The sequence below is a fragment of the Lissotriton helveticus genome, chromosome 6 (assembly GCF_964261635.1).
Source record: "Lissotriton helveticus chromosome 6, aLisHel1.1, whole genome shotgun sequence".
Taxonomy (NCBI): Eukaryota; Metazoa; Chordata; class Amphibia; order Caudata; family Salamandridae; genus Lissotriton; species Lissotriton helveticus.
This window is the reverse complement of record NC_136067.1, coordinates 548,281,282-548,308,946: the sequence shown is the minus strand read 5'-3', so window position 1 is coordinate 548,308,946 and position 27,665 is coordinate 548,281,282.

Below are 27,665 nucleotides of genomic sequence, written 5' to 3'. Positions count from 1 at the left end.
ACTCTCCTTGCGCCTCTCCTTGTGCCTCTCCTTGTGCCTCTCCTTGCGCCTCTCCTTGTGCCTCTCCTTGTGCCTCTCCTTGCGCCTCTCCTTGCGCATGTACTTGCGCTTGTACTAGTTGCGGCTGTGTCAGATGAGTTACACCCTGTGTTGATTGGATGCTACTTTCTTGAGATGAGCCAACATCACTGGTCGATGGTAATTGAACAATTAAAGTGGCTGCCTCTGCAGCACTCATGGCCTTGAACCTAACTTGGCGTAGTGGCACTGAGTCCAATGAAGCAGAGGTGCTGCTCCCAGCTTGGTCCCCGGTGGACCCCGCTGCTGCAGGCGTAGTTTTTTTTTCTCCAAAAAAGTGCCTGTAGGCACACCACTCTCCTTGGTAAGTGGCGCCACTTGCTTCTTCTGCTCCTTCTTACTGGCACTGGCACTGGCAACTTTCTTAGTGGAGGAGCTACGGCCACCTTTCTTTGGGCCCATCTTCTTCAGATGTCAGAACGGCAGGCCGCCGTTGCACGAGTTGCAGAGTTGTCTGTGGCCACACGTGACGTCACGTGACGTTGTGCGGCACACACCGCAGCAGGACTTCTTCTTGGCACTGATGATGAACGATGACTGATTTGTGGTTCTTCTCTTGTGCACCTAAAAGAAAGGAAAGGCAGAGGAACATCAGTTAAATAAATGTTGCACATGTTGTGCTTCAATTAATATTTGCAACTAGGCATTTATTTTTACAACACACCCAAAAACGGAAAGACCCAAAATAAAAATTGCAATTCTAATAAAAAATCGATGTTTACATTAATAGAAGAGACACCCCGCAGAAAGACTTGGTCCATGCACCACTGAGTACCCCAGGGCATAATGGATGAAAGCAAGGCACACTAGGTGCAGGCCTGAGCACACTGCCTGGCTTCAAAATTGCCCCTTGAGCCTTGGCCCCCACCACATGGCCAGGCCCTGCCTGTACCAGGCCTCAAAATGGCCCCCACCCACATGGCCAGGCCCCAAAAAGTAAAAAAAACACACAAAAATCACCCAATCCAATGCCATCCATGCCCTCAATGATGCTTAAATTCAAGACACCCCACAGAAAGACTTGGTACATGTATGTTGGACTTGGCCCTTCTGGCAGGTTCACCCCTGAACATTTTGCTTTTTGTGTGTGACCTGGGGATGGTGATTCTTGGTTTCTACGTACTTTCCCTGTGTCCCAGTGCAAAGTGCGTGCGCACTCTGAGTGCGTGTGGTGAGATAGGCCTGCCCTCCCATAGGAATGCATGGGGAATGTATGTGTCCCTGGTAGTTCCTGATGCGTGGGGTGTGCAGGCCCGAGTTTGGTATGTGCGAACTTGTGAGATTGAATGCGTTGCAATGATGTGTGCGGCGTGAATGTGTCTAGTGTGGAAGTGCCACTTCTAGACATGGGTGTGCGTGTGCAGTGAGTGTGCTGGCGTGTGATTGGCTGGAGCTGGCTGGTGAGCCTGGCTCCAGGAGTCTGGATGGGTCTGCCCCGGGGGTTAGTGTTGAGATTAGCATGTGTGATGTGAGAGAATGGTGCACCTGGGACCTGAATAGGGCTGGGCTTTCCCCACACAATGCTGGCTCCGCCCCCTTTGGTGCGACTGATGACCCGAGCCTGCCTGGTGAATCGTGAGGGTGGCTGAGCACATCAAGAGTGCTCCAAAACCAGCTGCAACTGGTTTTTCCCCACCCTGCACCCTGAGACAAAGGGATTTAATGTATAAAAAGGTCCTGTGTTCCCTTGCGATTTGTTCTCTTCCTTGATCCTTTTCCTGAGGGGGGCTGCTGCTGGGCGCCAGGAGGACCGCCACTGGGGATTGCCTCCCTGCCTGGAGGACCCTGTGAGCTGGCTCTGGGCCCAGCCTTGCCCCCCCACCTCCTAAAAGACTTGTTGCTGGACTTTGCTTGGGTTTGCGGCTGATTTTGCTAGAAGCGCCTGGGAAGCACTGGTTCTGCCTTTCAGGAGCACTGGGCCTTGTATCTGCAGCCCGGAGCTGCAGTCCGCCTTCTGGAGGGATTCCCCGGCGTGGGGATCCCCCTTCTGCTTATTTTCGGCACGGGAGCCCACTCTGCTTATTTTGCCGATTTTTGATATCCCTGGCGAGTGCCCACCCCGCCAGGGACCTGGTGCCGTTTGGTGCCCCCACAGGCGAGTGCCCACCTCGCTTTGTTATTGATTTAAAAGAGGGAGCCTACCCCTCGTTAACCCGAGTAAATCACCGCCTCCGCCCGGCATCTTCAGGAAGTCAGGCAGGCCGGGGGCGGGACAAGCGGGACTACCGGAAGCAGTTCAAAACCGGAAGCGGACAGGAGCCCACCTGTGCTCCGGTGAGGGAAGGAAAGAGAAGAAGCCCGTAGCCGGCGCCTTCCATGGGGCTACCAGGAGTGAGGGAGAGCTCCGTGGTGACCGGCATGAAGGAGCCTGCCGCCTGGTTACCCGGAGGAAGGGGCGCGAGTCACATTGCCGTGCCTGCCCCCGCCTCCACACAGAGGAGCGCCGCAGAGACAGAGCCCCGAAGCGGAAGACCGGAGCAGAGCCAGAGGAACCCTGCATGCCGGTGAGATGGGGCCCGGTGTTGTTTAGGGTAGAGGGGGCGTTGGGACACATTGCCGGTGCCCGCCCCCCCCAGTCCGGGTTCACAAGAAAGGGGGCAGTGTATTGGTGAATAGAGCGGCCCCGGTTGACAGCGGGTCGCTCCCACGGGCTTTGGGGCCATTTATTGTTTTCAGAGCCCACGAGGCTCATCTAGCATCACGGGGGCATTTTTCTTTGTGCCCACGAGGCTCCAACGATCCCCGGCATTCCTGGTGGTAGAGCGGCCCCAGCTGGCAGCGGGCCGCTCCCCCAGTGGTGGCAGCATTTCTCTCGAGTTCCCCAGAGGGGGGCTCCAACGAGAGGCTTAGGAGGTATTTTATTGTTTAGAGCCCACGAGGGCTACGGGGGCATTTATTTATTTCGAGTCCCCAGAAGTGGGTCTCCAACAAAGGCCCAGCATTGTTCTCGAGCCCTGAGAGGCTCCAACGTTGGCAGCATTGCTTTGAGAGGCCACGAGGCTCAGAGGGGGCATTTGTTGTTTAGGGCCACGAGGCTCCAGCGTTTGCCCCATTGTCTCCTCAGCTGCCCAGCACTTAGTGGGCAGCTGCCACGTTTAGGCTTTTTCTTTGGCTGCCACCAGCCAGCCCTGACATTTGGGACACAGGGCGTTCTAAGCACCAGAGAGGTCAGTTGGCCTGGGGACAGGTTATGGATTTATGCCTAAATGTGATTTCTGTGCAATTGTTCCTTGCTGCACCGCTGAAGGTATATTTCTGCCTCATGTGTTTTTCTCCTACACCTCTGAATGTTGTGATGCATCATGTGTAAAATGTTCCTATGCCTATACCCCTAAATGTATGGTGATACTTAGGTGGTTGTTTTTCTCCTAGTACAGGTGTTGCTAGTGAGGTCCTGGTTCCCTGCGTGACCTTTTCCTAAGGTGGTTAGGGTTGCGTAGGTGGTACTTACCTGTTACCAGTGGTTACTGGTTGTGTGCTTTATGTTCTATTTTGTGCTACAGTGATTATTGATATATGTGCTATGTGCTAATTATTATTCCTACAAGTGCTAATTCTACCAAGTACTAAGTCTAAAAGTGCATATTCCTGACAGTGGTCCATGTGGCCCGGTCTTGTACATATCCCCTGTAAATTCTGCCCGTGCCTGTTGGCACATTGTAAAGTAGCTGAGTAGCTACACCATATCCATACACCATATCCATTTCCTGAAATGTTGCCCCAGTGCTACTGTTTGGAGAATTTTGTGTAAGTAAAGCCAATTAACCCGCTCGAATGCTTTTTCTGCATCAATCAAAAAAAAAAACGCAGGTATTCATGAATGCTTGACCTTATCTAGAAGATGGCATAGATGTTTAGTGTTGTCACTGCAGTTCTGTTCAGGTATAAAGCATGCTTGATCGGGGTCCATAATTTCTTGCATTAGAGGGACTAGGCATACTGCTAGAATGGTGGTGTAGATCTTAGCATTCACATTTATTAGTGAAATAGGATCTAGGAAGAGCATGTGGTGGGATCTTTGCCTGGCTTAGGTATAACTGTGACGCCCTCAAACAATAACTATCTGTCGCCTATGTCGGGATTCAAAAGAGGATATTCTTCATCTAATATGCATCTGCAAGGAACTAGACAAGGAGGGCAGATCCCTATTAAAACCTGCCATAAAGGAAATGGGTATAAGAACATGCAGGCAGGTGGTTAAAGCATGCTTTGACAGCAAAAATATCCAACTAGAGAGTCACCTACACAAACTTTTATATAAAGCAGAAAAAAGCTGAACGCTATTAGGGAGAAATAAGACGATGACAATTTATGCTGCACCTAAGACTCACTGCCTTTGGCAAGAAACAAAGGAAAATCAGCATTATCTGAAATCATATAAACGCAAAACTTTGAACTCTTCTATCTTTTATTTTGTTTTAGCAGACCACATTTTAAACCTGGAGCTTATGAAATGATACACACTACTCCACAAACTAAGCCCTGACCTTTGATCATCCAGCTGAGCCCATTTTACCACAACACCCCGCATCCTTTTTAAATATGTTTGTTTATTTGAAACAGTTTTTTTCTTTCGATACATTGATTTTATGATTGCAATGGTTTTAAGTAATCATGCAATACAGGCAATTAATATTATTATTATAATAACTGTGATGGTGACCATTGTCAATATATCCGTCAAGTGCCTGTGTCACTAAATTAATTATAGGGGCCTGTAAGTAGGGGTGCGAGGGTGGGAGCAAATGTATAGTACAAATCTGGTGGGAGGCCATCCTGCTCAGGGGTATTGACTGATTGAAGAAGGGATATTGCTGCCACCATTTCATCTAAGTTTATTTCATGATGTAAACCAAGGGTATGTTGTGGATCCGTTGTCCAATTGGGGTTTGTTCTATACATGTAGTGATATCCTCCTCTGTTAAGATTTCAGCTGAATAAAGGTTTGCATAAACTCTGTGCAATGCATGTGCATTTTGTTCAATCTCGACTAGCCTATCACCCTTCGATCCCTCAACTTCTGTTGCCCTCTGTCTGCTCACCTGCGCATGAAGTTGGTGAACTAATAAGTGCCCTGCTTTGTTCCCTTCTCATAGTATTTCTGTTTGGTCTGTAGGAGGGCATATTTTACCCTATCCATGTGTAAGGCTTTAAGCTCCTGTCTTGCCACGGTGAGTTGGAGGGGTTTCCGCTGGACTCCCTTTTGTTAAACTAGTTCTTTGAATTCTGTATCTTTTCTCTCAAGAGTAGACGATGTATCCTGCTTCTCAAGGTTAAAATGATCAGCGATTACAGTAAAGTGCCCCCCTTGCACCGCTTTAGTGTATCCCACAAAAGCGCCACTGGGGTCTCTGGGACATCATTCATCTCCAGAAAGGACATAATTGCTGCTGTAGTCACAGTGACTACTTTTACATGAATAAAGAGTTTGATATTTAGGCGCCACATGCGTCCCTGGTGGGGGAGATTGGGCACATAAAGTATAACATGTGTGGGTAGTATCTGATAGAGCAGCTACTCCAATAGCAGTATCCTGGATAGATGCCACTAAACGTTGTGTCAACAGGAAAAAATCTGTCTGTGCATGTGATTGGTGGCCTGAATAAAAGAAAGAGTAGGTTTTGTCTGTTGGATTGCGCTTGCAACAAATGTCAATGAGGCAATATTCAGCAGGTTGACCGTGACCATGGAGCGAAAATGTGCCTGTTTGTCCCTCCCTTTGCTCTGACCTATCCATGGCAGCAACCATTACTAAATTAAAAATCTCCTCTTAGGAGAACCTCAGCATCTGTGGTTGCCATTGCTCGACCCAGAGCTTCTAAAATAAAGGGTTCCTGACAGTCACTGAGTGTGTAGATAGTGGAGAGAGTGAATGTGTATGACCCCATTGCAATACGTAGTGTTAAAAGGCGGTCAGAAATGTCTGCTTGTGTATGGAGTACTCTGCCTGCATTGTGTGTTGCCAAAAGAATTGCTACACCTGCCTTCTTCCCAACCCAGATGAAAAGTATTGGCAATCAATAAAAGCATCGCAATCTCGTGTCCGGTCAGTCTGTTTTAAAAAGGTGGGTTTCCTGCAACTGGCAAATATCACACTTAGACTTACACAACATACACAGGAGGACCAAATGCTTCCCTGGTGAGTTGATCCTCTCACATTATAACTGATTATTTTTACCATTAATCATGGAGGGAGGAAAGCATGGTAAGGAAACCTGTTATATATATTCCATCACAACTCTGGGAGAATCTGTATTCAGGGAATATGCATATCTAACCACAGCTGAGGGTAGTATATTGTAGAAAAAAGAAGAAAGGAAGGGGTAAGAGAGAAGAGTATCGAGTATCAGACATGAACACATTGACGATCCCTTCTCCGGTTCACCTGGAATGTAAGAGATAAGATCTGTGGCACTGACATTGGGGTTGAGGATCCATCAGCTCACCACTATTGCAGGCTCCACCAACTGGAAAAACCATGTCATGACAGCAGAAACGGGCCCCCGAGCCAGTGCATCCGACTATGAAAAAGTCCAATAACTATCTGTCTTGGGTGGTGGGCGCTGATCCCCTGGATCTGGGAGACCTTTCATTAGTCTTTGGTTAGTTCTCCAATTTCTTCTTGTTCCTGGAATTGTCGCATCAGGGTCTCTCTTTCCTTTCGACTTTCTGAGCCGTCAGTTTAGCTGTCTTCTACTGTTTTGGCCTCAGAAGTCGTTTTGGTCACGTTGTGGTGGGAGACGTCTTACTTATTTCAGAGTCAGGGTTATCTCCAGATGCGGTTGTGATCCAGATCACTAGTGTCCTCCGTAGTGTGGATGGTGTGGATGGTCTGACCATCCTGCTCCACGCAGTAACGGTCGCTCCCTTCACCTCCCTCTCCTGGTGGTATAGTATATACTACTGCTATTCAACTTGCTGTACTGTTTATATCTCGCTTACATCTCATTAGATTAGCTGCGTGCAGCGCTCGTGACTTCTGACTGCATTTAATTTTGATTAACTGTGTGCCGCGCTCGTGACTTCTGACTGCATTTAATTTTGATTAGCTGTGTGCAGCGCTCGTGACTTCTGACTGCATTTCATTCATTTTGATTAGCTGTGTGCAGCGCTCGTGACTTCTGCCTGCATTTCATTCATTTTGATTAGCTGTGTGCAGCGCTCGTGTTATTGAACAACTGACATTGATTACAAATAGCTCTGTGTATAACGCTACTTACCTCACATAAACCTCTGCTAGCGCTTTCATTGTGGTGCACCTCGAGGTGTGTAGCGCTTTGGATATTTCACTTCCGTGCATCTGTTTACCTTGCAGCCATTTTGTATTGACCCCTTGGCCCGTCCCAGACCCTCCCTGCACCTAGATCCCGCCTCCCAGCTGACCCTCCCATGCCCCGCCCCCCTCCTCTCTCCATTTATGACTGATGCCCCAACGCGCAGCGTCCACGCGCTGCGGCCGCGCCGAAGGTGCGCCAAAGGTAAGCCCGTCTACGCCCGTCCGCGCCTGGACCGCACCCAGCGCCCGTCCCCCTGCTCTATGCCGCTCCCAACCCCCCAGAGTAACTTATGATGCCGCTACTCTCCTCGCCCTCAACCCCGGACGCACCCCACTTTGCTGCGCAGCAACCCCAGGACGTATCCACGGCCCATTCTCCTGCCTCTCCTGTAAGTTCAACTGCTTCAGGACCCTCACCAAACACACTTCCTACACACTCAGCTCCGAACCCAACGACTTGAAATGCATCCTACTGAACACCCGCTCGGTCCACAGACATGCAACCGAACTCTGGGACCTAATCGACAACGCGTCACCTGACATCGCTTTCCTCACTGAAACATGGATGAATGCATCCTCTGCCCCTGACATCGCCATAGCCATACCGGACACTTACAAGATCATTCGGAAAGACCGCACCGATCAAACTGGAGGAGGCATCGCCATCGTCCATAGAAACACCATCAAAATTACAACCAGCTCTGACGACAATCTTGCATCCGCCGAACACCTCCACTTTCAGATCCACACCGACCCCAGGACCACACTTAGAGGAACCCTCATTTACAGACCCCCAGGCTCCCGATCTCAATTCAGCGACGTCATCACTGACTTCGTCACCCCGCACGCCCTCGCCTCAGAGAACTACATTCTTCTAGGAGACCTCAACTACCACCTTGACAACACTCTCGACAACAACACCACCACCCTTCTGGACAACATGGCCAATCTCGGACTCAAACAACTTGTTAACGCCCCCACTCACACAGCCGGACACACGCTCGACCCTATTTTCACCTCCAGCAAACACATCTCCTTCGATCACACTACAGCTCTACACTGGACGGATCACAGCTGTGTTCACTTCAGCTACAAAACAACCCTGACCCACAACCGTCCACAACCCATTCCCCGAAGAAAATGGAACAAAATCACCACCGACCAACTCCTCACATCACTCAGCCTAAATACTCCCACCCCTGCAACGGACCCAGACCAAGCGGCCACCAACCTCAGGCAGTGGATTACCCACAGTGCAGACGAACTAGCACCCCTGAAAAAACACCAGTTGAAATCATCCAGCAAGAAGGCTCCCTGGTTCAATGATGACCTTAAAAAATCCAAGAAGACATGCCGCACCCTGGAGAAGAATTGGAGAAAAGAACCAACCTCAGACAACATGACCTCCCTCAAGACAGCCACCCGCAAACACCACCAACTGATTCGTTCCGCCAAGAAATCAGCATTTAAGGACCGTCTCGACAACAATTCTCATAACAGCAAGGAACTCTTCAATATCGTCAAAGAATTCACCAACCCTCCCGCAGCATCCAACGACATCACTAACTCCCAAGTCCTCTGCGATGCGTTATCCTCCTTCTTCTACAACAAAATTGCCGACATCCACAACAGCTTCAAGAATACTCCCAATGAACAACCCATCCCACCCCCTTCAGATCCCACCCTTCCAACTAACTACCTTAACTCTTGGAACCCAGTCACCATTGAAGACACCATTCGCCTCATGAACTCAATCCACTCTGGCTCACCTTCTGACCCCTGCCCCCACTACATCTTCAACAAAGCTGACTCCATCATCGCCCCCCATCTCTGCGACGTCATCAACTGCTCCTTCAACTCCGCCACCTTTCCAGAAATATGGAAACACGCCGAACTCAGCGCCCTTCTGAAAAAACCAACAGCAGACCCCTCAGAACTGAAAAACTACCGACCCATTTCCCTCCTCCCTTTCCCGGCCAAAGTCATCGAGAAAGCCGTCAATAGCCAACTCGCAGCCTTCCTTGAATCCAACAACTCCCTGGATCCCTCACAGAACGGCTTTCGAGCCAAACACAGCACCGAAACCGCCCTCATTGCGGCGACCGACGACATCCGAGCACTCCTGGACAACGGTGAAACAGTGGCCCTCATTCTACTCGACCTCTCCGCCGCCTTCGACACTGTCTGTCATAACACCCTCATACAACGCCTCAACAACATCGGCATTCAAGGTAAAGCCTTGGACTGGATCATCTCATTCCTAGCCGGGAGAACCCAGAGAGTCCGACTCCCCCCTTTCTACTCAGAGCCCACTGAAGTCATCTGCGGCGTATCTCAAGGCTCCTCACTCAGTCCCACCCTCTTCAACGTCTACATGAGTCCCCTCGCCTCCATTGCACGTCAACACAACCTCAACATCATCTCCTACGCCGACGACACCCAGCTAATCCTTTCCCTCACCAAAGACACAAACACCGCCAAAAACAACCTCCACGAAGGTATGAAAGAAGCAGCCGAATGGATGAAACAGAGCCGCTTAAAACTCAACTCAGACAAAACGGAGGTGCTCATCCTAGGATCCTCCCCCTCAGCTTGGGACGACTCCTGGTGGCCTTCCGCTTTGGGATCAGCGCCCTCACCCACAGACCATGCACGTAACCTTGGCTTCATTCTAGACTCCTCTCTCTCAATGTCCAGACAAGTCAACGCCGTATCGTCCTCCTGCTTTAACGTCCTTCGCATTCTCAAAAAGATCTTCCGCTGGATCCCCCTCGAAACAAGAAAAACTGTCACCCATGCACTGGTCACGAGCCGACTGGACTATGGCAACACACTCTATGCCGGAATTACAACAAAATTGCAGAAAAAGCTCCAGCGCATCCAAAACGCATCAGCGAGACTCATATTAGACATCCCGCGCCAAGAGCACATCACCGGTCACTTAAAAAACCTCCACTGGCTTCCCGTCAACAAAAGAATTACTTTCCGCCTTCTTACCCACGCACACAAGGCCCTTTATAATCTAGGACCCGAATGCCTCAACACCCGACTGTCCTTCTACTATCCCACCCGCCAACTAAGATCATCCAATCAAGCCCTCGCCGCAGTCCCGCGCATCCGAAAAACCACCATGGGTGGCAGATCCTACTCCTTCCTGGCTGCCAAGACCTGGAACTCAATCCCCACCCACCTCCGCCTTACTCAGAATCACACCTCCTTCAGAAAAGAACTGAAAACATGGATATTCGACAAACAATGAACCCCTCCCTCTAGCGCCTTGAGACCCCCTGGGTGAGTAGTGCGCTTTATAAATGCCTGAACTTGTTTCCTTGTCCTGTCCCATAGGAAGGTGATGTGGAAGGGGTGTCTCCAGCGGAAACCATTTTATTTTGCAGGAGCTCTGTGAGTGGTGGTATTAGTTGGTGGCACCTCTGTTATGTAATAGGAGACAGATCTTAGTAGAGCCATATCTTGTTGCGTTCAAACTCCATAATGCCCGGGTCTCTGACTACCATCTTAATCGTTTCTTTCTTTTTATAATACTGGAGGCATGTAAGAATGTCCTGAGGCTTTCCCCGGGACCTCACAAGGCGGCATGCTCTATGTTTGCGATGTAGTCACATATCCTTGCAAGATTGGGTGCCAACTGGTGGAAGAGTCTGCAGACATAATTCTCAATGTTACTAGATGTGCCTGCAGTGGGACTCACTTAATGCGTATGTTTGCTCGACTTGACCTGTTTTCAAGGTCCTTCACTTTGTACTGCAGTTATTATTATTATTATTATTATTATGGAATTCTTGTATAGCACATGGCTACCCTAAGAGTGTTTCCCACCGCTTGGGACATTTTTATCCTGGAGGTACAGTAGGTCACTGCGGTGAGCATCCAATTCCTCATTGCAGGAATCTCTGTTGTGTTCCAGTGTGTCAACTCTGTGTTCCAATTCACCCAGATCTCTCCTGATATCTTTAAACTCTGCTGTTATTTCCTGTTTGAGTATTGCAATATCTGCCCTTACCAAGCCAAAGAGTGCTTCTAAAACCGCTCTGGTGCTTCTTCACACTCCTGCTCCGTTGCTGCAGTTTCTGTTTGTGAAGTTGCACCCTCTGTGTGCAGTGGTGTTTTAGGTCAGGATTTGGCTAGCAAGTCTGTGGTAGGTGCTGTAATAGTCTCAGCCATGCTAGGGGAGTAGACTTAACAGGAATCTGTTGTGTGTAGGCTGTGTTCTGGGCTGATGTCACTCCACAGTCCCGCTTCACGTTGGCTGATCAGTCCGTACTGCCATGTGGTGTGGCTCCTTTGATCGGTGTTTTCTGCGGGGCAATCTGAATGTTTAAAACCCCACAGGTGGCACAGCTCCACTCAACAACCTCCGAAGCCCTGCAGGGCAGCCAAGTCCCATGCATCCAGCAGGTCACAGCTGGGTCAGAGTAAGGCAGAAGGCCCTATTCCAGAAACAATCAGTCAATAGATCATTACGTCCCCCAAGGCCATCAGGAATGAGCTTCCTAGGGTCAGGGAATGCTTCTAGGAAGTAGCTCCAGGATGCCTATTTTTCAACACCCGAGTATATACAGATCTACAGTCACCCCAGGACCAGATCCAAGTCCACGACTAACTGCTGCATCACACTCAGAGACTACACCTTCGCAAGCACTCAGGGCCTCTTTGCTCAATTTTTCACAGGCCGGGCCACTGTCCCAGGGGTACAGGGGGAACTCCCTCAAGCTGCAAGGGTGAATGCATGTCTCAGCTCAGCCAATCTAGCCTCACTGCCTGATAGGCCTTTCATTATGCCACTGCTCCTGAGAGGCTTCGATTTGGAGTCCTGGCCACCTGTGCAAGTCTATGATCTCTTCATTGTTTGTTCCAGGTGGCGGTTGAGCCTCTTCACTTCAGCTGTCTGCCATCGGTCAGAACAACTCCATGCCGGCGCCATCTTACGCCGCCTCTATCCGACATCTCATGGGCTGCCATGACTGCCCCATTCTCCGTACCGGGCAGCAGGTGGTGCAGTTCGGTCAAGGTGAATCCTGCAGTCTTCCAGAGTATGCTAGATAGGGAAATATGGCTCGGGCAACACCGCCACTGTTGCAATTATTGTGGAATGTGGCAAAGCTCACCGAAATTGCTACCGCCCGGTCGCCATCTTGGCCACTCCCCATCCCTCTGTAAAGTATTTAGAAGTACCAAAAAAGTTGCAAACCCAAATTTATAAAAAGTGAGAATATTTTCATATAATAAATGATTGTGATAGTGTAAGGGTCGAATACAATAACCAACTTAGTCCCAGTCAAAGAGTTACCTTCTGACTTAGATGATTTCTGAGAAGGTAGAGTCCTCAGCCAAGCAAGGCAGCAGGCTGCATCTGAAGACAGGATCATCGATGATAAGATAGCCAAAGAATGAGGTCTTGATGAAAGCGGTAAAGGTAAGAAAAACCCAGAGTGGGAAAAGCCTCTATCTTGCACCCAGGAAGCCATTGATGGCGATCTGATGATGCTTGGTGTCATATCTGGTCAGGGTTTCCATCTTCGGACTAAAACTTTTTTCTGGACGTAAGATTCCTTCAGCAGGGCAATGACGCAGGGAGATGATTAAACATCATTGGAATGCTGAATCAGATTTGCTGTTGTGGAGAAGATTGTAGCAGGAGTTGCAGCAAAGTCAGGCTCACCGGCGATGCTCCTACATACTATTTTCTTAGCAGGTTGGTCTTGAACTTCTGTTGGTTTCCTAGGCAAAAATCCTTGGAAACATTTATAAGTTCCAGGTTTTAGAGTTAACTCAAATTACTGAAACCTGTACAGGACCTAATAAGAATAGTGATATTATTACTTGTGCTGGACTCAAGAGGAATACATTGTGACACCAGTCAATGGTTCAAGGACCACAACCACAGTACTTGGTTGTTAGGACTCACTCTAACGAAGCCCCCGTCACGGTCCAGCGCCGATCCAAATGAAACTGTTCAATGGGGTTCCTTCAGGAAAGAGGGTTTGTTTGTGTTCCTCCAGCTTAACTGGAAGTTAGACAACCTACCCTTCCAGTCCACCTCTTTGTCCCGGGTACATGTGGGAGCAGCTCTTGCTCTTAAGGTTCTCCTCATACTTCTGAACAGTAGGTGCAGTCCTTCATCTGTTTTCCACAGTTCCAGTAGTATTCTGAAGAGGGTGCAAAAGGGTGCCACATTTACCTCTTTCACCAACCTGTCGGTGACTCTTGGACTGGAAAAAGTCTCAGGGTTAACCATACCCACTTTTATACCAGGTCCTGCGTGCCCTACTGCAATCAACACCACAGTGCCCCATTATACGTAAAGCCATCTTGCCAGAAAGTTTCCACCCTTGTGCAGAGCTCCTGTGCCCACCTTGGAGGTATCGCTAGAGAAATAGGCAAACCATTCCTTGTAGTCACTCAAAACTCCTACTGAGAGTGGTGCCTGGCTGGCTAGAAGGACAATAGAGGGACAGGCCCATGTGTGAGCTACAACTGTCTGTGACAGGTTAGGCCCTATTTGAAGATCAAAAGGCATTCCTGGGCTTTGCCAAGAGGGTCATCCAGTGAAGAGAATGGGACACCACCTCACACCCATGCCCTTTTTCCCAGCTCTCTGACCCAATTTACACCTAATCAAAAAGCTTTTTGGAACCTGTGTGACAGTTGGAAACTCACGCAAAAGGGCATCAAGAGGATTTAGGCAGGCTAAAGGAAACTTTTTTAAAGTACCTGTATAATATTTGTTACAAATCTCACTTCACCAATGGATTTGATTTGTATTAAATATTTTCAAAGGTCCAAAAATTCACTTTTCTGTCTTGTTAACTTAATTTACTTTAATAAAGTTTCCTAATGCTTACCTATGCAACAGTTAACCCTGCTACAGGAAAAACTGCTTTTTAGGAATTTTCACTCTATACCATGCTTAACATTAAACATTTACGTGCCCTTTTTTAAATACATGCATCCTGCCTTATGGGCACTTGAGGCCTACTTAGGGGTGATGAAGTTTTATTTAAATGGATCGTTGAGGTCAGGCAAAATGATTTATTTTTTCAGGTCAAATTTGAAGATTAAGCCTGCACTGCCAAGTTACTCGTGGCAGGCCTGCAGTCATGTTTTGCATTGTCACTAAGGTACACAACATGTGCTGCAGTCCACTAGTGCCTATTAACGTAAAGGCCTGTACACTTTGTGCCATCTACTAGTGACATATACATAAATTAAATGTGCCAGTCAGGAATATAGCCAGTTTCGATATATTCTAGGGTTCTCGAGACCATGCAATGGCCTCAGATTAGCAGATTCCCAGTGCACATAGTCAGAGAAACAGCAGCAACAGTAAAAAGAAAATGGTGGTGATTATGCCAAAAAGAAGCATTTTCTTTCACTCTAGATATGAATAATTGATTATCAAACTATTATAAATTAAATGTAATATGTTGCACTTGTGTAATCAATAGTGAATGCAGCAAATTTATAAATGAAAAATGTACACTCAGCTACACAAATACATGAAATGAAATGAGGGCGCATAAGTAGATAAATGCAAACACTACATCAGCGCTGCTAAACATATGTATCAAACCTTGTGGTCTTAGCCTTGTCAAACAGAGTATCTTTCATATCCTGAGTAGTTTCTCAGTCTGGAGATGAAACCTTTATCTCACACGAATAACCAATATGTTCAATTATGTCCATGAGTATGATGCTTAAGTGGCCTAGGTTCACAGGTACCACACACAAGAAACTAAAATTGGATTTTAAATCGAACCACATTGTTCTATAATATGTTACATTTACATCTGACAAGCTTTGTTTTTTTTTATAATTTATCTGGTTTCGAAATGTATGGTTCTATATTCATGTTTTCATTGATACCAAAAGCATTGCCCTAAGGAATCCCTTGCTGCTTGGGTCTTGCTGTTCAATGTGTGAGCCAAGCATTTGGCACAGAATGCTATTTACTTGTTAGGAGTGAGACTGGAATTTTTGAGAGATCAGTTACATTTCATCAGGAACGTATCCTTCCCCCTAGCGAGCTAGGCACTTTGATTTTCCAGAGGCATTCCAGCAGAATTCCATCTATAATGTGAGATTTCCAGCGATAAAAATCCTATCGCTAAGGAAAATCTTGCTAATAGGCAGGGGAGACTTAACCGTACAATCCACCTCCGATTGACTAAGATGGCTAAGTTAGGTTTTTACCAGGTGTAAAATCCTGGCACTAATCGCGGATAGCTCGAGTTTACTTATCGTGTCGCGGGTATTGCTAATAGGCGATGGCTGTGTCAGCGACTGCTTTCAGTCGCTACCAGTTTGGGTACGCCCACTTTGCATGTCATTAGCGATTAAAATCGCTGACATGCAAAGCGGGCCCCAAACCGGTCGCTATTGCCTGGAAGCTGTCGCTAACTGCTGTTAGCGACAGCTTGGTAATTGTGTGATAAAAAAATTGCCGCTTTATCGGCAAAAAGTGCCGCTAAAGCGGCAATAACACCCTTGCTAATATGCCCCAGAGAGTCAGACTTCCACCCTTCAACTCAGAACCCACAGAGATCAGCTGCAGAGTGCCTCAGGGATCCTTCCTGACCCACACCCTTTTCAACATCAAATAGATCCTCTTGTAGCTATCATCAGAAGCCATGGACTCAACATTGTCTCCTACAGCGACAACACCCAGTTCATTCTCTCCCTCACAGACGAACCCACAGCTGCTAAGAGCAACTTCCACAACAGGATGAAGGCAGTCACCACATGAATGAAGGACAGCTGCCTCAAGCTTAATGTAGGCAAGTCCTCATCCTGGGCTCCCCCCCTCCACCTGGGACAACTCTTGGTGGCCCGCAGCACTCGGAACACACCCACGGACCACACATAAAACCTTGTAATCATTCTGGGCTCCTCGCTCTCAATTAACCGCCAAATCAGAGACATTTCATCCTTCTGCTTGTACACGCTCTGCCTGCTTCAAAAGATATTCAAGTGCATCCCAAACAAGTCAAGGAAAATAGTTACCTATGCGCTCATTAGCAGCAAACTCAACAACAACTCACTCTAACCTGACACCACCCAGAAATGTTAAGAAAATGCTGCAGAACAGCCAGAACCCCTCCACCAAACTCATCCTGAACAATCCATGCCACAACCACATAACTGACCACCTGAGAGACGTACACTGGCTAACTGTGAAGAAAAGAATCACCTTCAAGCTCAAAATGCACGCCTACAAAGCCCTCCACAACATCGGACCTCCAAGCCTCAACCACCGCTTCTCCTTCTACACTCCCACCAGACATCTCCGCTCCACCCAACTGGCCCTGGCCACCATCCCGTGGATCTGCAAGACCACAGCTGGAGTAATATAGATCTCCTACCTCACTGTGAAAACCGGGACCTCCCTGTCTCTGCACCTTAGGCAATCACCATTGCTGCCGCAATTCAGGTAGGATATTAAGATCTACCTCCTAAACTGAACCGCAGACCAACCACGACCCCCTTCTTTGTGCCTTGAGACCCTCATGGGTGAATAGTCATGCTATATACAATTACTGATTGATTGACTGGTATACGTTGATAGGTAATACATATGTAAGCAATTTCAATATTTAAACTAGCTTTAGTTATTATATCTTATTAATAACAGAATGAAGTGCTCAGAAAATTCATTTGCAACTAAGGAAATACAATTTGTCTCCTCTTTAACAATACATTCCTCATCTAAAACAAATCCACTAAAGTCTATCAGTTAGTGTCTCCATTGATGCCATTTTACCACAGAAATAAAGATTATTGAGGTAATATTCAAATTAAAAATATACTCAGTACAAGGCTATAAGCAATTACACATGGTGCAAAATTGGCTTTCAAAAATATTCAAAAATAGAAATTAACCTCATTATTTATACTTTATTATTTAAAATCTGATATTGTAGCCACACTAAGTTTATTTCTCTAACAAACAAGGTACACGTAAAGTGCATCACCCTGATTGAAAAGTTCATGGATTATGCATTTATTTTCCTATAATGTCACATTTTCTTTGGCAGGACATATGTTGTACTTCTAAGTACAAGATTAATAAGTGAAGCATATAGATAAGCAAGCAGACACTTTAAAATATCACAAGTGGGAGGTTTCTTTTTTTTAATAAGTTTGCCCTCAAAAGCAAAATAGCTCCTAGGAATTAAAGTATTGAGAAAGCAGTAGAGGCAAAGAGTTTGTGTATAGAAAAACACTGAAGTATAAAGGGACTGAATCATTGCGTCAAATCTTCCCATTTCACGGAGACGAGTGATGTTTACAACACTGCTGCTTGAATTCCCTTAATTCCTGTCTTCTGGTCAGGGCAGTGATGTGCCTGTAATGAATGGACCGGTGAGGCTGGAGTGAGTATTAGAGTAGGCAGCCCCTCAGTAGTGGACCTGCAATGGGCTCTGGTTAGTAGATTCCCTGTGGACATAGTAAAAAAACAGTAGCAACAGTAAAAAGAAAATGGGGGTGATTATGCCAAAAGAACGATTTTCTTTCACTCCATATATGAATAATTGATTGAGTATTAAACTATTAGAAATTAAATGTAATATGTTGCACTTGTGTAATCAATATGCAAAACCCATTGGAACCGGACACATTTTCAGATTTATAAGAAATCTTAAATCTGGAAATGTGCCTGAATGCTACGCCTTCCCATGGGAGACGTTGGGAGGTGCAATGAGGCGCAATGAGGAGAAATGTATTAATTTCTCCTCGGTTCATTCCCCTCTTTCTATGTGAGAGGAAATCACCTCTGGTGATTGTTTATGTAAAGAAAGGTGTCCCTTCCTGCACATAAACAATCCTTTAGAATAAGAGGTTTCACAAGTTCCATGTGTGCTAATGCAGGAAACATAGAAGCACTAAAACTGTATTTCTGATTGTTTATGTGCAGGAATGGAAACCTTCATGCACATAAACAATCATCTCTGTGACGCAGTTATCCTTGCACCATGGTGCAAGGGTGCCTGCCTTGGCAAATGGCAGCGGTTTGTGCACCAGCCCAGTAGGAAGCACAGAGATGCGACATATTGTAAATATGTTGCATCCCTGTGCTTCCAAACTAACGCAAACAAATGCAGCAAAATGGCTTGCTGCACCGAGCTGCATTAGTTTATTGTACATCTGCCCCTAAATAAAGTTAAATTGACAATACAAACAATACACTCCTATGTTAATTGGGATGATGTATTGTTCTCACAATGTGAATTTTAATTCTTTGATCATTTCTGCCTCTGCCCTGATTTGGTTTTGATAAGATAAATGATGTATAATCCTACTCTATAATGCGTCACTTCAATGGTACAACTTTCCAAAATTGCAATAGGTTCATGACAAATGAGATTTTTTATTTGGTTACAAGCGAAGGGATGTAAAAGAGAGGCAGACTCCGGGCCTAAATTGTTCCTAATCAAAGTTTCTCAACACACCACCACATTCATAAAAGCAACATTCTCACAGCAGTTCGAATCCTAATTCTGTAAACAGTTAAACACAAAACGCTGTCACAGGTCCTACAAAATGATTTCACCTGCCTGTTTATGTTTGAAGGCTGCAAGACACAAGACTTAAACTTACAAAAGCAAATATCAAGCTATGTCTTTGTTGCAAAGAACTACCAGAGCTTCTCTGGGGATCTCGCATTTAGTTTGCAGCCCAACTGCCTTGCATATCATCAAGGCGCTGCGATAAAATTATTGCAGCTTTAGCGTCCGTTTTCGGGAGAAAAGCGGCGATAATTTTATCACAATATCAGAAAGGTCAAGCTATCACGTGACTCCATGCCTCAGCGCCTGTTTCCTGAACACCCAGCTTTGCATCTCTAATGAGATGCAAAGGGGCGTTCCTCCCCAAAATAACGTGAGAAATATCACTAACCGACATTTCTCCAATATCTAGCTTTACGCTAACCTGCAGAGCGATAAGAATGTAGAGCTAACCGCGCTTATCGCTACTTTTCTTACACCTGCTTTTAATCTGGCTTAGCCATTATATCCAATGGAAGGTGGATATTAAGGCTAAGTCTGCCCTGCCCTATCACCAAATTATCACCAATGGCTGTGCGAATATCGCTGGATTTCCAGCGATTATCGCACATTCATCAGCTATCATTTGGATTTTTATCGCTTTGGAGATAAGCTTCACTTATAGCGCGCTATCTCAGCAATACATCCATCGATAGCTGGTGCTAATTATCCTCACGCTAAAAGCGCTTAGCGATAATTATCGCCGGCTGTTGCTGATGTGCCCCTTAATTACTTAGGCGGCTACTTCAACCTGGGAATTACTAATATGGTCAAAGATAACATCATCATGAATAAAGTCTCTACTGACTCTACTGACTTCACTACCTTATCTATATTCAAGCTTTTATTGTAAGGCAAAGTGCAGATTGTAAAAATGAATTTGATACCACAGTGCAAGTAAGTTTTCATCATCCTACAATTGAGGGTACCCCAATGTATTCTGCGCGGAATTGGCTGCTTCATCAGAAATTTCATATGGGCCTGTTATAAACTGTGCCTCAAGACCTCCAAGCTATATACTAAAACTACTTCAGGTGGCCTGCGCCTTCCACATGTGGAATCACATTGGTTGGCCTCCTACCTCGCTCACACAGGATATTTGTTAAGAACACATAGGGAGACACCCACCTGGGTGCGCCCGGAAAAACACATGATACACATGACAGGTGATCTTGCGCTCTATTACTAATCATATGCTCAAAAAGGCCAGAGGGAAACCTAAACTTCATAGCTCACACAACAAATGGGAACGGCTGCACAAGTTGTTTTGATCCCTCTGCACCATACACTTCCATACACCCATCTGGTTTGCACTTCTGAAGGATCATGACAGAATACTGAGTGAAGCTGGGCTAAAATGTTACTCTATGATCCTCCCTAGGTGGCACTGGGTGTCGACTAAACTATGTAGGGCACACATGCTACCAGACTCCAGATGTTGGAGATGCATGGCTGTTGATTGTGATGTAGGACATGTCCTGTGGGAATGCCAAACCTCTTTCAATCCTGGGACTCAATCAAGGACCACCTTCAAAATAAATGAATCAGGGGTGCTGACACAGTTGACAAACAGGATGTCCTTGTTGCATGGCACATCCACCCTTCCCCCTGTGCTCCAGCATGGTAATAGATGACTCTCAATGGCTTTGGCAGTAGCTAAGGTGGAGATCCTGCTCCACTGGAAAACTGCTACTCCACCCTCCTATCACACAAGGTTGGCAGACATGCATGCTATAGCCTCAAATGGAACAATTACCTACAAACTCAATGAGCAACTTCAGAAAATGTTAGTTCTGTAGGGATCATTCCTTCATCTATGATGATCCATGCTGATTCAGTGAATTGATGATCACCACCTCCTAGACAGGATAATACTATTCCAGCGTCGGTCTCACTGACTTAAAGAACAACAAACTGACTCGGTGAGGCACTCACTTGCCGATGCTTGCATACTTAGAGTTATACTATCAAACTTGGGTCTGAATTGGGACTATGGAGCCAGGGTGGACTTTAATTGAGTAATTCTTTGAAAGCCCACTGCTTTTGATATCTATCATACTATGTTACTTGTTCTCCAATCTCTTGTTATCCTTGTTTTTGGGGTGGGGGTGTTGTGAGCTTTGAACTTGGTCTTGATAGGGAAGCTTTTTTGTATATTTTTTCCTTTGTGCCCTTCATTACCTATATGGAATAATGTTTCAATTTAGAAAAGTATGTGTTGTTATCCTTGCACAGGTGGCATGACACTTGTTTGAACTTTGTGGAAACCAATAAACAATTATGCTACAAGATAGAAATCACAAAAGATTCATGAAAGGAGCATTCAAATGGACAAGACTGGTCCTCCACCATGAAGTATAAATAGCTGGGGTTCTTCCACTCCCAGACCATAAGCCTTCCTAAGCTTGAGCTGCCAATGTGATTATTTATTCAACTCAAAAATAATGATCATAACTTTTTATATAACACTTTCTTGACCAATTCTGACATTTATAAGCACTGTGAATAATGGTTGTCCTTTATCCCACCCAGAGATGGGTAGCTAACCACCTCCCAATCAGACACAGAGACCAAAAAGAACTAGAGACGCTATGTCTGAGAGCGATGCGGCGGATCTCGCCTCTTTGTATGACAATCCTATTGCTGTCAACCCCAATCCAAAATCCAGGTGATCACCAGACTAGGAAGAGACCAGGCCCCCCTAACTCACCTAGGTCACCGACCACCCGCACTAACATCCCTACGGCCCCCCTTACGAAGAAACCCAAAGCAGAGACGACCCCCACAAACTGCATGCTCAAAAACTGCAGATCAGCCACCAAACATGCCACAGAACTAGCAGAATTAATCCTCACTCATGACATTGACATAGCATTCTTCACCGAAATCTGGCTTAATGATTCCTCCCTTCCACTCCTGGACACCATCATCCCCCCAGGCTTTACAATCACAAACAAAGACAGAAAAGACCAAAGAGGAGGAAGCTTAATATTCATCCACAGAGATAATATTTCTGTGAACGAAACAGAATCATCCAACTACAACACCTTTGAGTGCCTAACTGTCAACATCAACACTTGCAACAAAAAAAACACTAACCTACCACCTTATCTACCTCCCACCAGGCAACTCCACCACTTTCACGGAAAACATGTCTGACCTAATTGCCCACTGCTCACTACGGGATGCGAACAATCTTATTCAGGGCGACCTCAACCTAAACTGGAACGTAGATAATAATCTGCTAATCCAAAACCTGAGCGAGTTACTATGCAATAACAACTTCGCGCAACACTGCATAGAAACAACTCACAACAAATGAGCAACCTTAGATTCCATTATAGCCAATCATGACACTGTGATCATAAACCAGACCCTGCCCGTAGATTGGTCCGACCACCACCTAATCCTCTTCCAACTCACTCAGCCAGCCACTTTACAACCCCCACCCAAGAACAGACCTAATGGACCAGAAATTTCACTCAGATCAACATGACTGACCTGGAGGAAAAAGTCAACTCTCTCCACACTACCTGCTCGGACGATCTATCCATGACAGAACTCACTTACCACTACAACACATCCCTGACATCCATTCTAGATCAGATAGCCCCTCTGAAACAAAAAAAACTAGGAACATCCCATCCAAATCCTGGTTCAATACGGTTATCAACAACAAAAGAAGACAACTTAGAGCCATAGAAAGACTCTGGCGAAACAACCCCTCCGATAGCCTTCTTGAACAACTCAAAGCAGCTCGGAGAAAATACAAAAAACACATCCATAATGAAAAAAAAAACTTCTTTTTCTGCTCCGCCCTGGACAATGCAAAAAACAGGCCCAACAAACTATTCAAAATCATCAAGCAACAAACCACTAAGCCCCCCATACCCTCCAACCGGGACTCCAAGAAACTGTGTGAAACCTTGGCCATCTTCTTCGAAGACAAAATCTCCAAGATTGAACATTTGCTAGACACCAGCACCAATCCCGCCTGCTACAGCCTTCCCCCTTACTCCAATAGAAAGCACATGCCTACACCGCACAACTACTTGGAATTCCTTTAATCCTATTACGGAAGCCAAGATTATCAAGCTAATCTCCACCTCCAAACCCGCTTCTCACCTCCTGGACCCCATACCCACTCCATTGACCATAAAAATCAAACGCTCCATAGCCCCAATCTGGTGCAGAATCATTAACAGTTCCCTGAGATCCGGCATCATACCGAAATGCCTTAAAGTCGGCCAAGTAACGCCACTACTAAAAAAAAACAGGTCTTGACCGCATGGACCTGTACAACTTCAGACCAGTCTCCAATCTCCCCCTCCTATCCAAAATCCTCGAGAAATGCGTCCTCTCACAACTGACTCAACACATGGACAACATCAACCTTCTTGACCTCCACCAATCGGGATTCAGAAAAGGTTTCAGCACTGAGACGGTGATCCTCAATGTCACAGACGACATCCACAAGTCACTAGACTCCGGTCAATGCTGCCTGCTCATTCTCCTTGATCTAATGGCAGCCTTTGAAACGGTAGATCACCAACTTCTCATCAAGGCCATACAAGAAAGGGATGGTGCTGATGAGAAGGTCCTCCGCTGGTTCACCTCTTTCCTCCGGAACCGCTCGCAAACAATAAAAATCAAAAACTTTACCACTGACCTCCACCCCGTCAGCAGAGGTGTGCCCCAAGACTCAGTGCTCTCACCACAATGTTCAACATATACATGGAACCCCTCACCACCATACTTTAAAAGGCGTATATCCCCTTCCACCTATACACCGATGACACCCAGATCTATCGAGAAACCTCCTCCCCAAATGACATCGTCAGACTTAAAGCACTCTAAAGGTAATTCAACGCTGGCTATCCCAAAATCACCTTAAACTCAATCAGGAAGGAGATCCTCCTCCTCTCCAACAAAGAAGAGAGCCCACAAATCGCAGAATGGCTTAAAGCTTTGGATGCACTAAACAGTAATCTCACCCTGGCTAACTCCGTAAAATCCTTAGTAATAACCCTAGATCCCAAACTGGACATCACCAACCACATCAAAAACTCTGCAAAGACTGCCTTCCTCATCCTAAAGCTTCTCTACAAAATCTAACCATTCATCCTTACTAAAGACCTAAAACAACCCACCAAGGGCCGGATGTAGGTAGCCGAATACCGGTCGGAAACGGCCGAATTCGGCCGTTACCGACCGGTATCTGGAGATCGGCATGTAGGTGACAGAAAATAGGCCGAATCGGTAAATTTCCCGAATCGGTAAAGTTACCGATCGGTAAAGTTACCGATCGGTAACGGTACCGATCGGTACATTTACCGATCGGTAAAGTTACCGATCGGTAAAGTTACAGATCGGTAAAGTTACCGATCGGTAACGTTACCGATCGGTAAAATACCGAATCGGTAATTAAGAATAGGTAAAATTGAAGTTTGAGATGTAGGGAGGCTCTGAAATACCGATTTTGGGCCAAAATCGGTATTTAAGAGTCTGTATTTACCATGGATTCAAATCAGGTGTTAACCAGGTACAGCCTATAAAAAAGGACCCAAAATGCAATTCTGTTTGCAAAATGGCTGCATTCTATGTAATTGCAAGACGGCTACGGCTACAGGAGGAAGGAGAGAGGGAATGGCTGAGACAGGAGCAGGTCTACAGGCAGAGGGTGACCCTGTTCATGCTCACAGAGGAAGAGATTGTGCAAAGGTACAGGTTGGCTCCAGACACCATCATGGAGCTCATCAGGGACCTCAAACCCCTGTTGGAGCACCCCACCCCAAGGGCACATGCAATACCAGCACATGTACAGGTGCTGTGCAGCATCCACCTGCTGGCGTCAGGGAGCTACCAGAGCGTGGTTGCTGTGGCGGGAGGGGTGACCCAGAGCAGCCTCTCAAGGTTTTTTCACAGATTCCTTGACGCCATGTTGCACAGGATGGACCATTACATTTCTTTTCCATCCACCCATGCAGAACTGGTTCAAACCAAATCGGACTTCTACCAGATGGCAGGATTTCCCCATATCATCGGATGCATTGATGGCACACACATCCCCATTTGTCCCCCTGCTGCCACAGAATACATTTACCGCAATAGGAAATCAACCCACACCATCAACGTGCAGGTGATTTGCAATGCTAAGCACTACATCACAGACCTCGTAGCTAAATTCCCGGGAAGTACCCATGATTCATATATATTTCAGAACAGTGGCATCTATGACCGGCTGACTGCAGGGGAATTTGGTGAAGGCTACCTCCTAGGTAAGACACAGTGTGCAACACCTATTAGACCTATTGCAATTAGCAGTACATGTATGCATGTGAGTAATTTATTCCCTTTTCTTTCCAGGAGACAGTGCATATGCCCTTCGCTCATTCATACTAACTCCCTACCTCAACCCCTCAACACCCAGCCAAAGGAGGTACAACCGGGCACACAAGCGCACACGCAATGTTGTTGAGAGAACATTTGGAATATGGAAGAGCAGGTTTAGATGCCTGCACAAGAGTGGAGGTGCAAGGCAGTATACCCCCATCACATGCTGTAAGATCATTGCTGCCTGTGCCATGTTGCACAATCTGGCTGTTAAGAAGGGGACTGAGGTGGAGTTAAGTGACTATGAGGATCACGACGACGACAATGCTGTGCCTGAAAGACAACCTGCAGGAGTGTCAACACCAAGTGATGGCAGATTAAGACGTGAGGAGATTACACGCAACTATTTCTAAGTAAGTGAAGACACTGAGCTATAGTCAAAGCACAAGCTTCTGTTTATTTAGGTTTCATAAACAGATGGTAAAGTAAAAAAGAGCACCAGTAAGCATTTGACATCAATGCTCACAGTGAGCAAACACACTCAGACAGGTCTTGAACCCACCCACCATAGTTGCATATTGTCACTAGGCTTGTTTAAATGGCACAAATGTGCAAATTTAACTTTAACAACTAAAGAAACAAATGTCCACAGGCAGTAGGCCATAGTAACAAATGTTCATTTTCGGCCACGCTTTGCACTGCCAGGTGTTTGTGGCTCAGCCTGTACACTGGGCGTTTGGCCTGTAGCCTCACCCTGTCGCCTGCTGCTCCTCCTTGGCTCACCACCATGTGGGCTAGCTGTGCTGCTCCTACTGGTGCTAGGTTCACTGTCCGGCACGTCAAGAGCAGAACTTCGTGCACTTTGTGCATTGAGTAGGGCCTCCAGCGCACCAGTTATTCCAGCTATGCCCCTTGTTAACTGGTTGGTATTATTAGTCAGGACTTCCTGGCTATTGATGCTACGCCTGCATAGCAGGGATGTGGCTGTTGCCAGGCGGTGTAAGGATTTCTCTGCTCTCTGTGCTCGCTGCTTGTCCCTGTGCCTTGCAGCAATTTCAGAGTCAAGTTTAGTGCACAGTTGCTGTATGCCTGTTGCCATGCACTTGTTCACCTCCACAAGCTCTTGTATGCCCTTGCCAATGTCCTGAATGTTATTGTTCATGTTTCGCATTTGTCTCTGACAGGCCATGATGCCCTTGCCCTGCATCCTCTGGATCTTGACCATCGATCCCTCCAGGCCTTGGAAGACACTGGACCCCTCCCCACGTGCACCTGCACCCCTTCCTTGGACTGTGCGCCTTCTAGTGGTAGGTGGTACAGGCTCTGTGCCGGGCTGCAGTGTGGCAGTGATGTCAGCCTCAGACAAGTCATGTGACTCTACACCCACCATTTCCTCAGCACCTATATCCATTTGCAGCAGTGGGGAAACAACATGCCTCCTGCTAGGGTGTGCAACAGGTGTTACCAATTCCATGGATGCAGGCATTTCTGGTGATGACACCAATAGTGGTGACTGTGAGGGAATTGGGGATCCATGCATTTCCTCACTGATGTCTGTTGCTTGGGAGGGTGGCTGCCCACTCGGAACCCCTGTGTCCTGGGATGCACTGGGCCCTGGATCCTGACTGTCATCCCTCTGGGGTGCCGTGCCTTCTGCCTCCTCGGACTGCCTTCTAGATGTGTGACCTGTGGACATATGGGCACATATCAGCTAGGTGCTAATGTGTCACAGCCACTACAATTAAACATATCAATTTGCACTTTGAACATGCTGCCTGCCCTTCATTTTGTCTGCAAACATTTAAATTACTTGTTGGTAACAGTGCTATGTCACATGTTCTTTCAAATACTGACTACATGTACCATGATGCTTTGCTACAGTTTTGCACACACACCATGGGACTGGGGTAACTGAGCTGCAAGGGGTGAGGGATGGATGGGGGTGGGAGGGGGATTGCTGTGCATGCATCTTACCTTTTGTTTTTGCAGATTTAGCCGAGCTGTCCACTTCTCCCAGTCCATGGACACTTTCAGTCTCCAGGGTTGTGGCTACCAGCTCCTCAAGCTCGGTGAGTGGGGGTGCAGTGTTCTTTCCTCCACCTGTTTTCTGTGACTGTTTGTGGCGATCAGCCAATTTTTTCTTTGTGAGGCTCCTTAGGTCATAGAACCTCTTCTTTAAGTCTTCTGTCACTCTGGTGGTCACTCCCACAGCATTCACTTTATCTAGGATGTCCAGCCATGTTTTCCTTTTTGTGGATTCTGGCACAGTGAGGGACAGTTTTCCAAACAGTCTGTGGTGTACCTTCACCACCTCCTCAACAAGCACCTGTAATTCAGTGCTACTGAACTTAAGTTTCCTTTTCCTTTCTGCTTGCTCACTTTCCCTGCTGCTTTCCATTTTAAAGTGTTCTCAA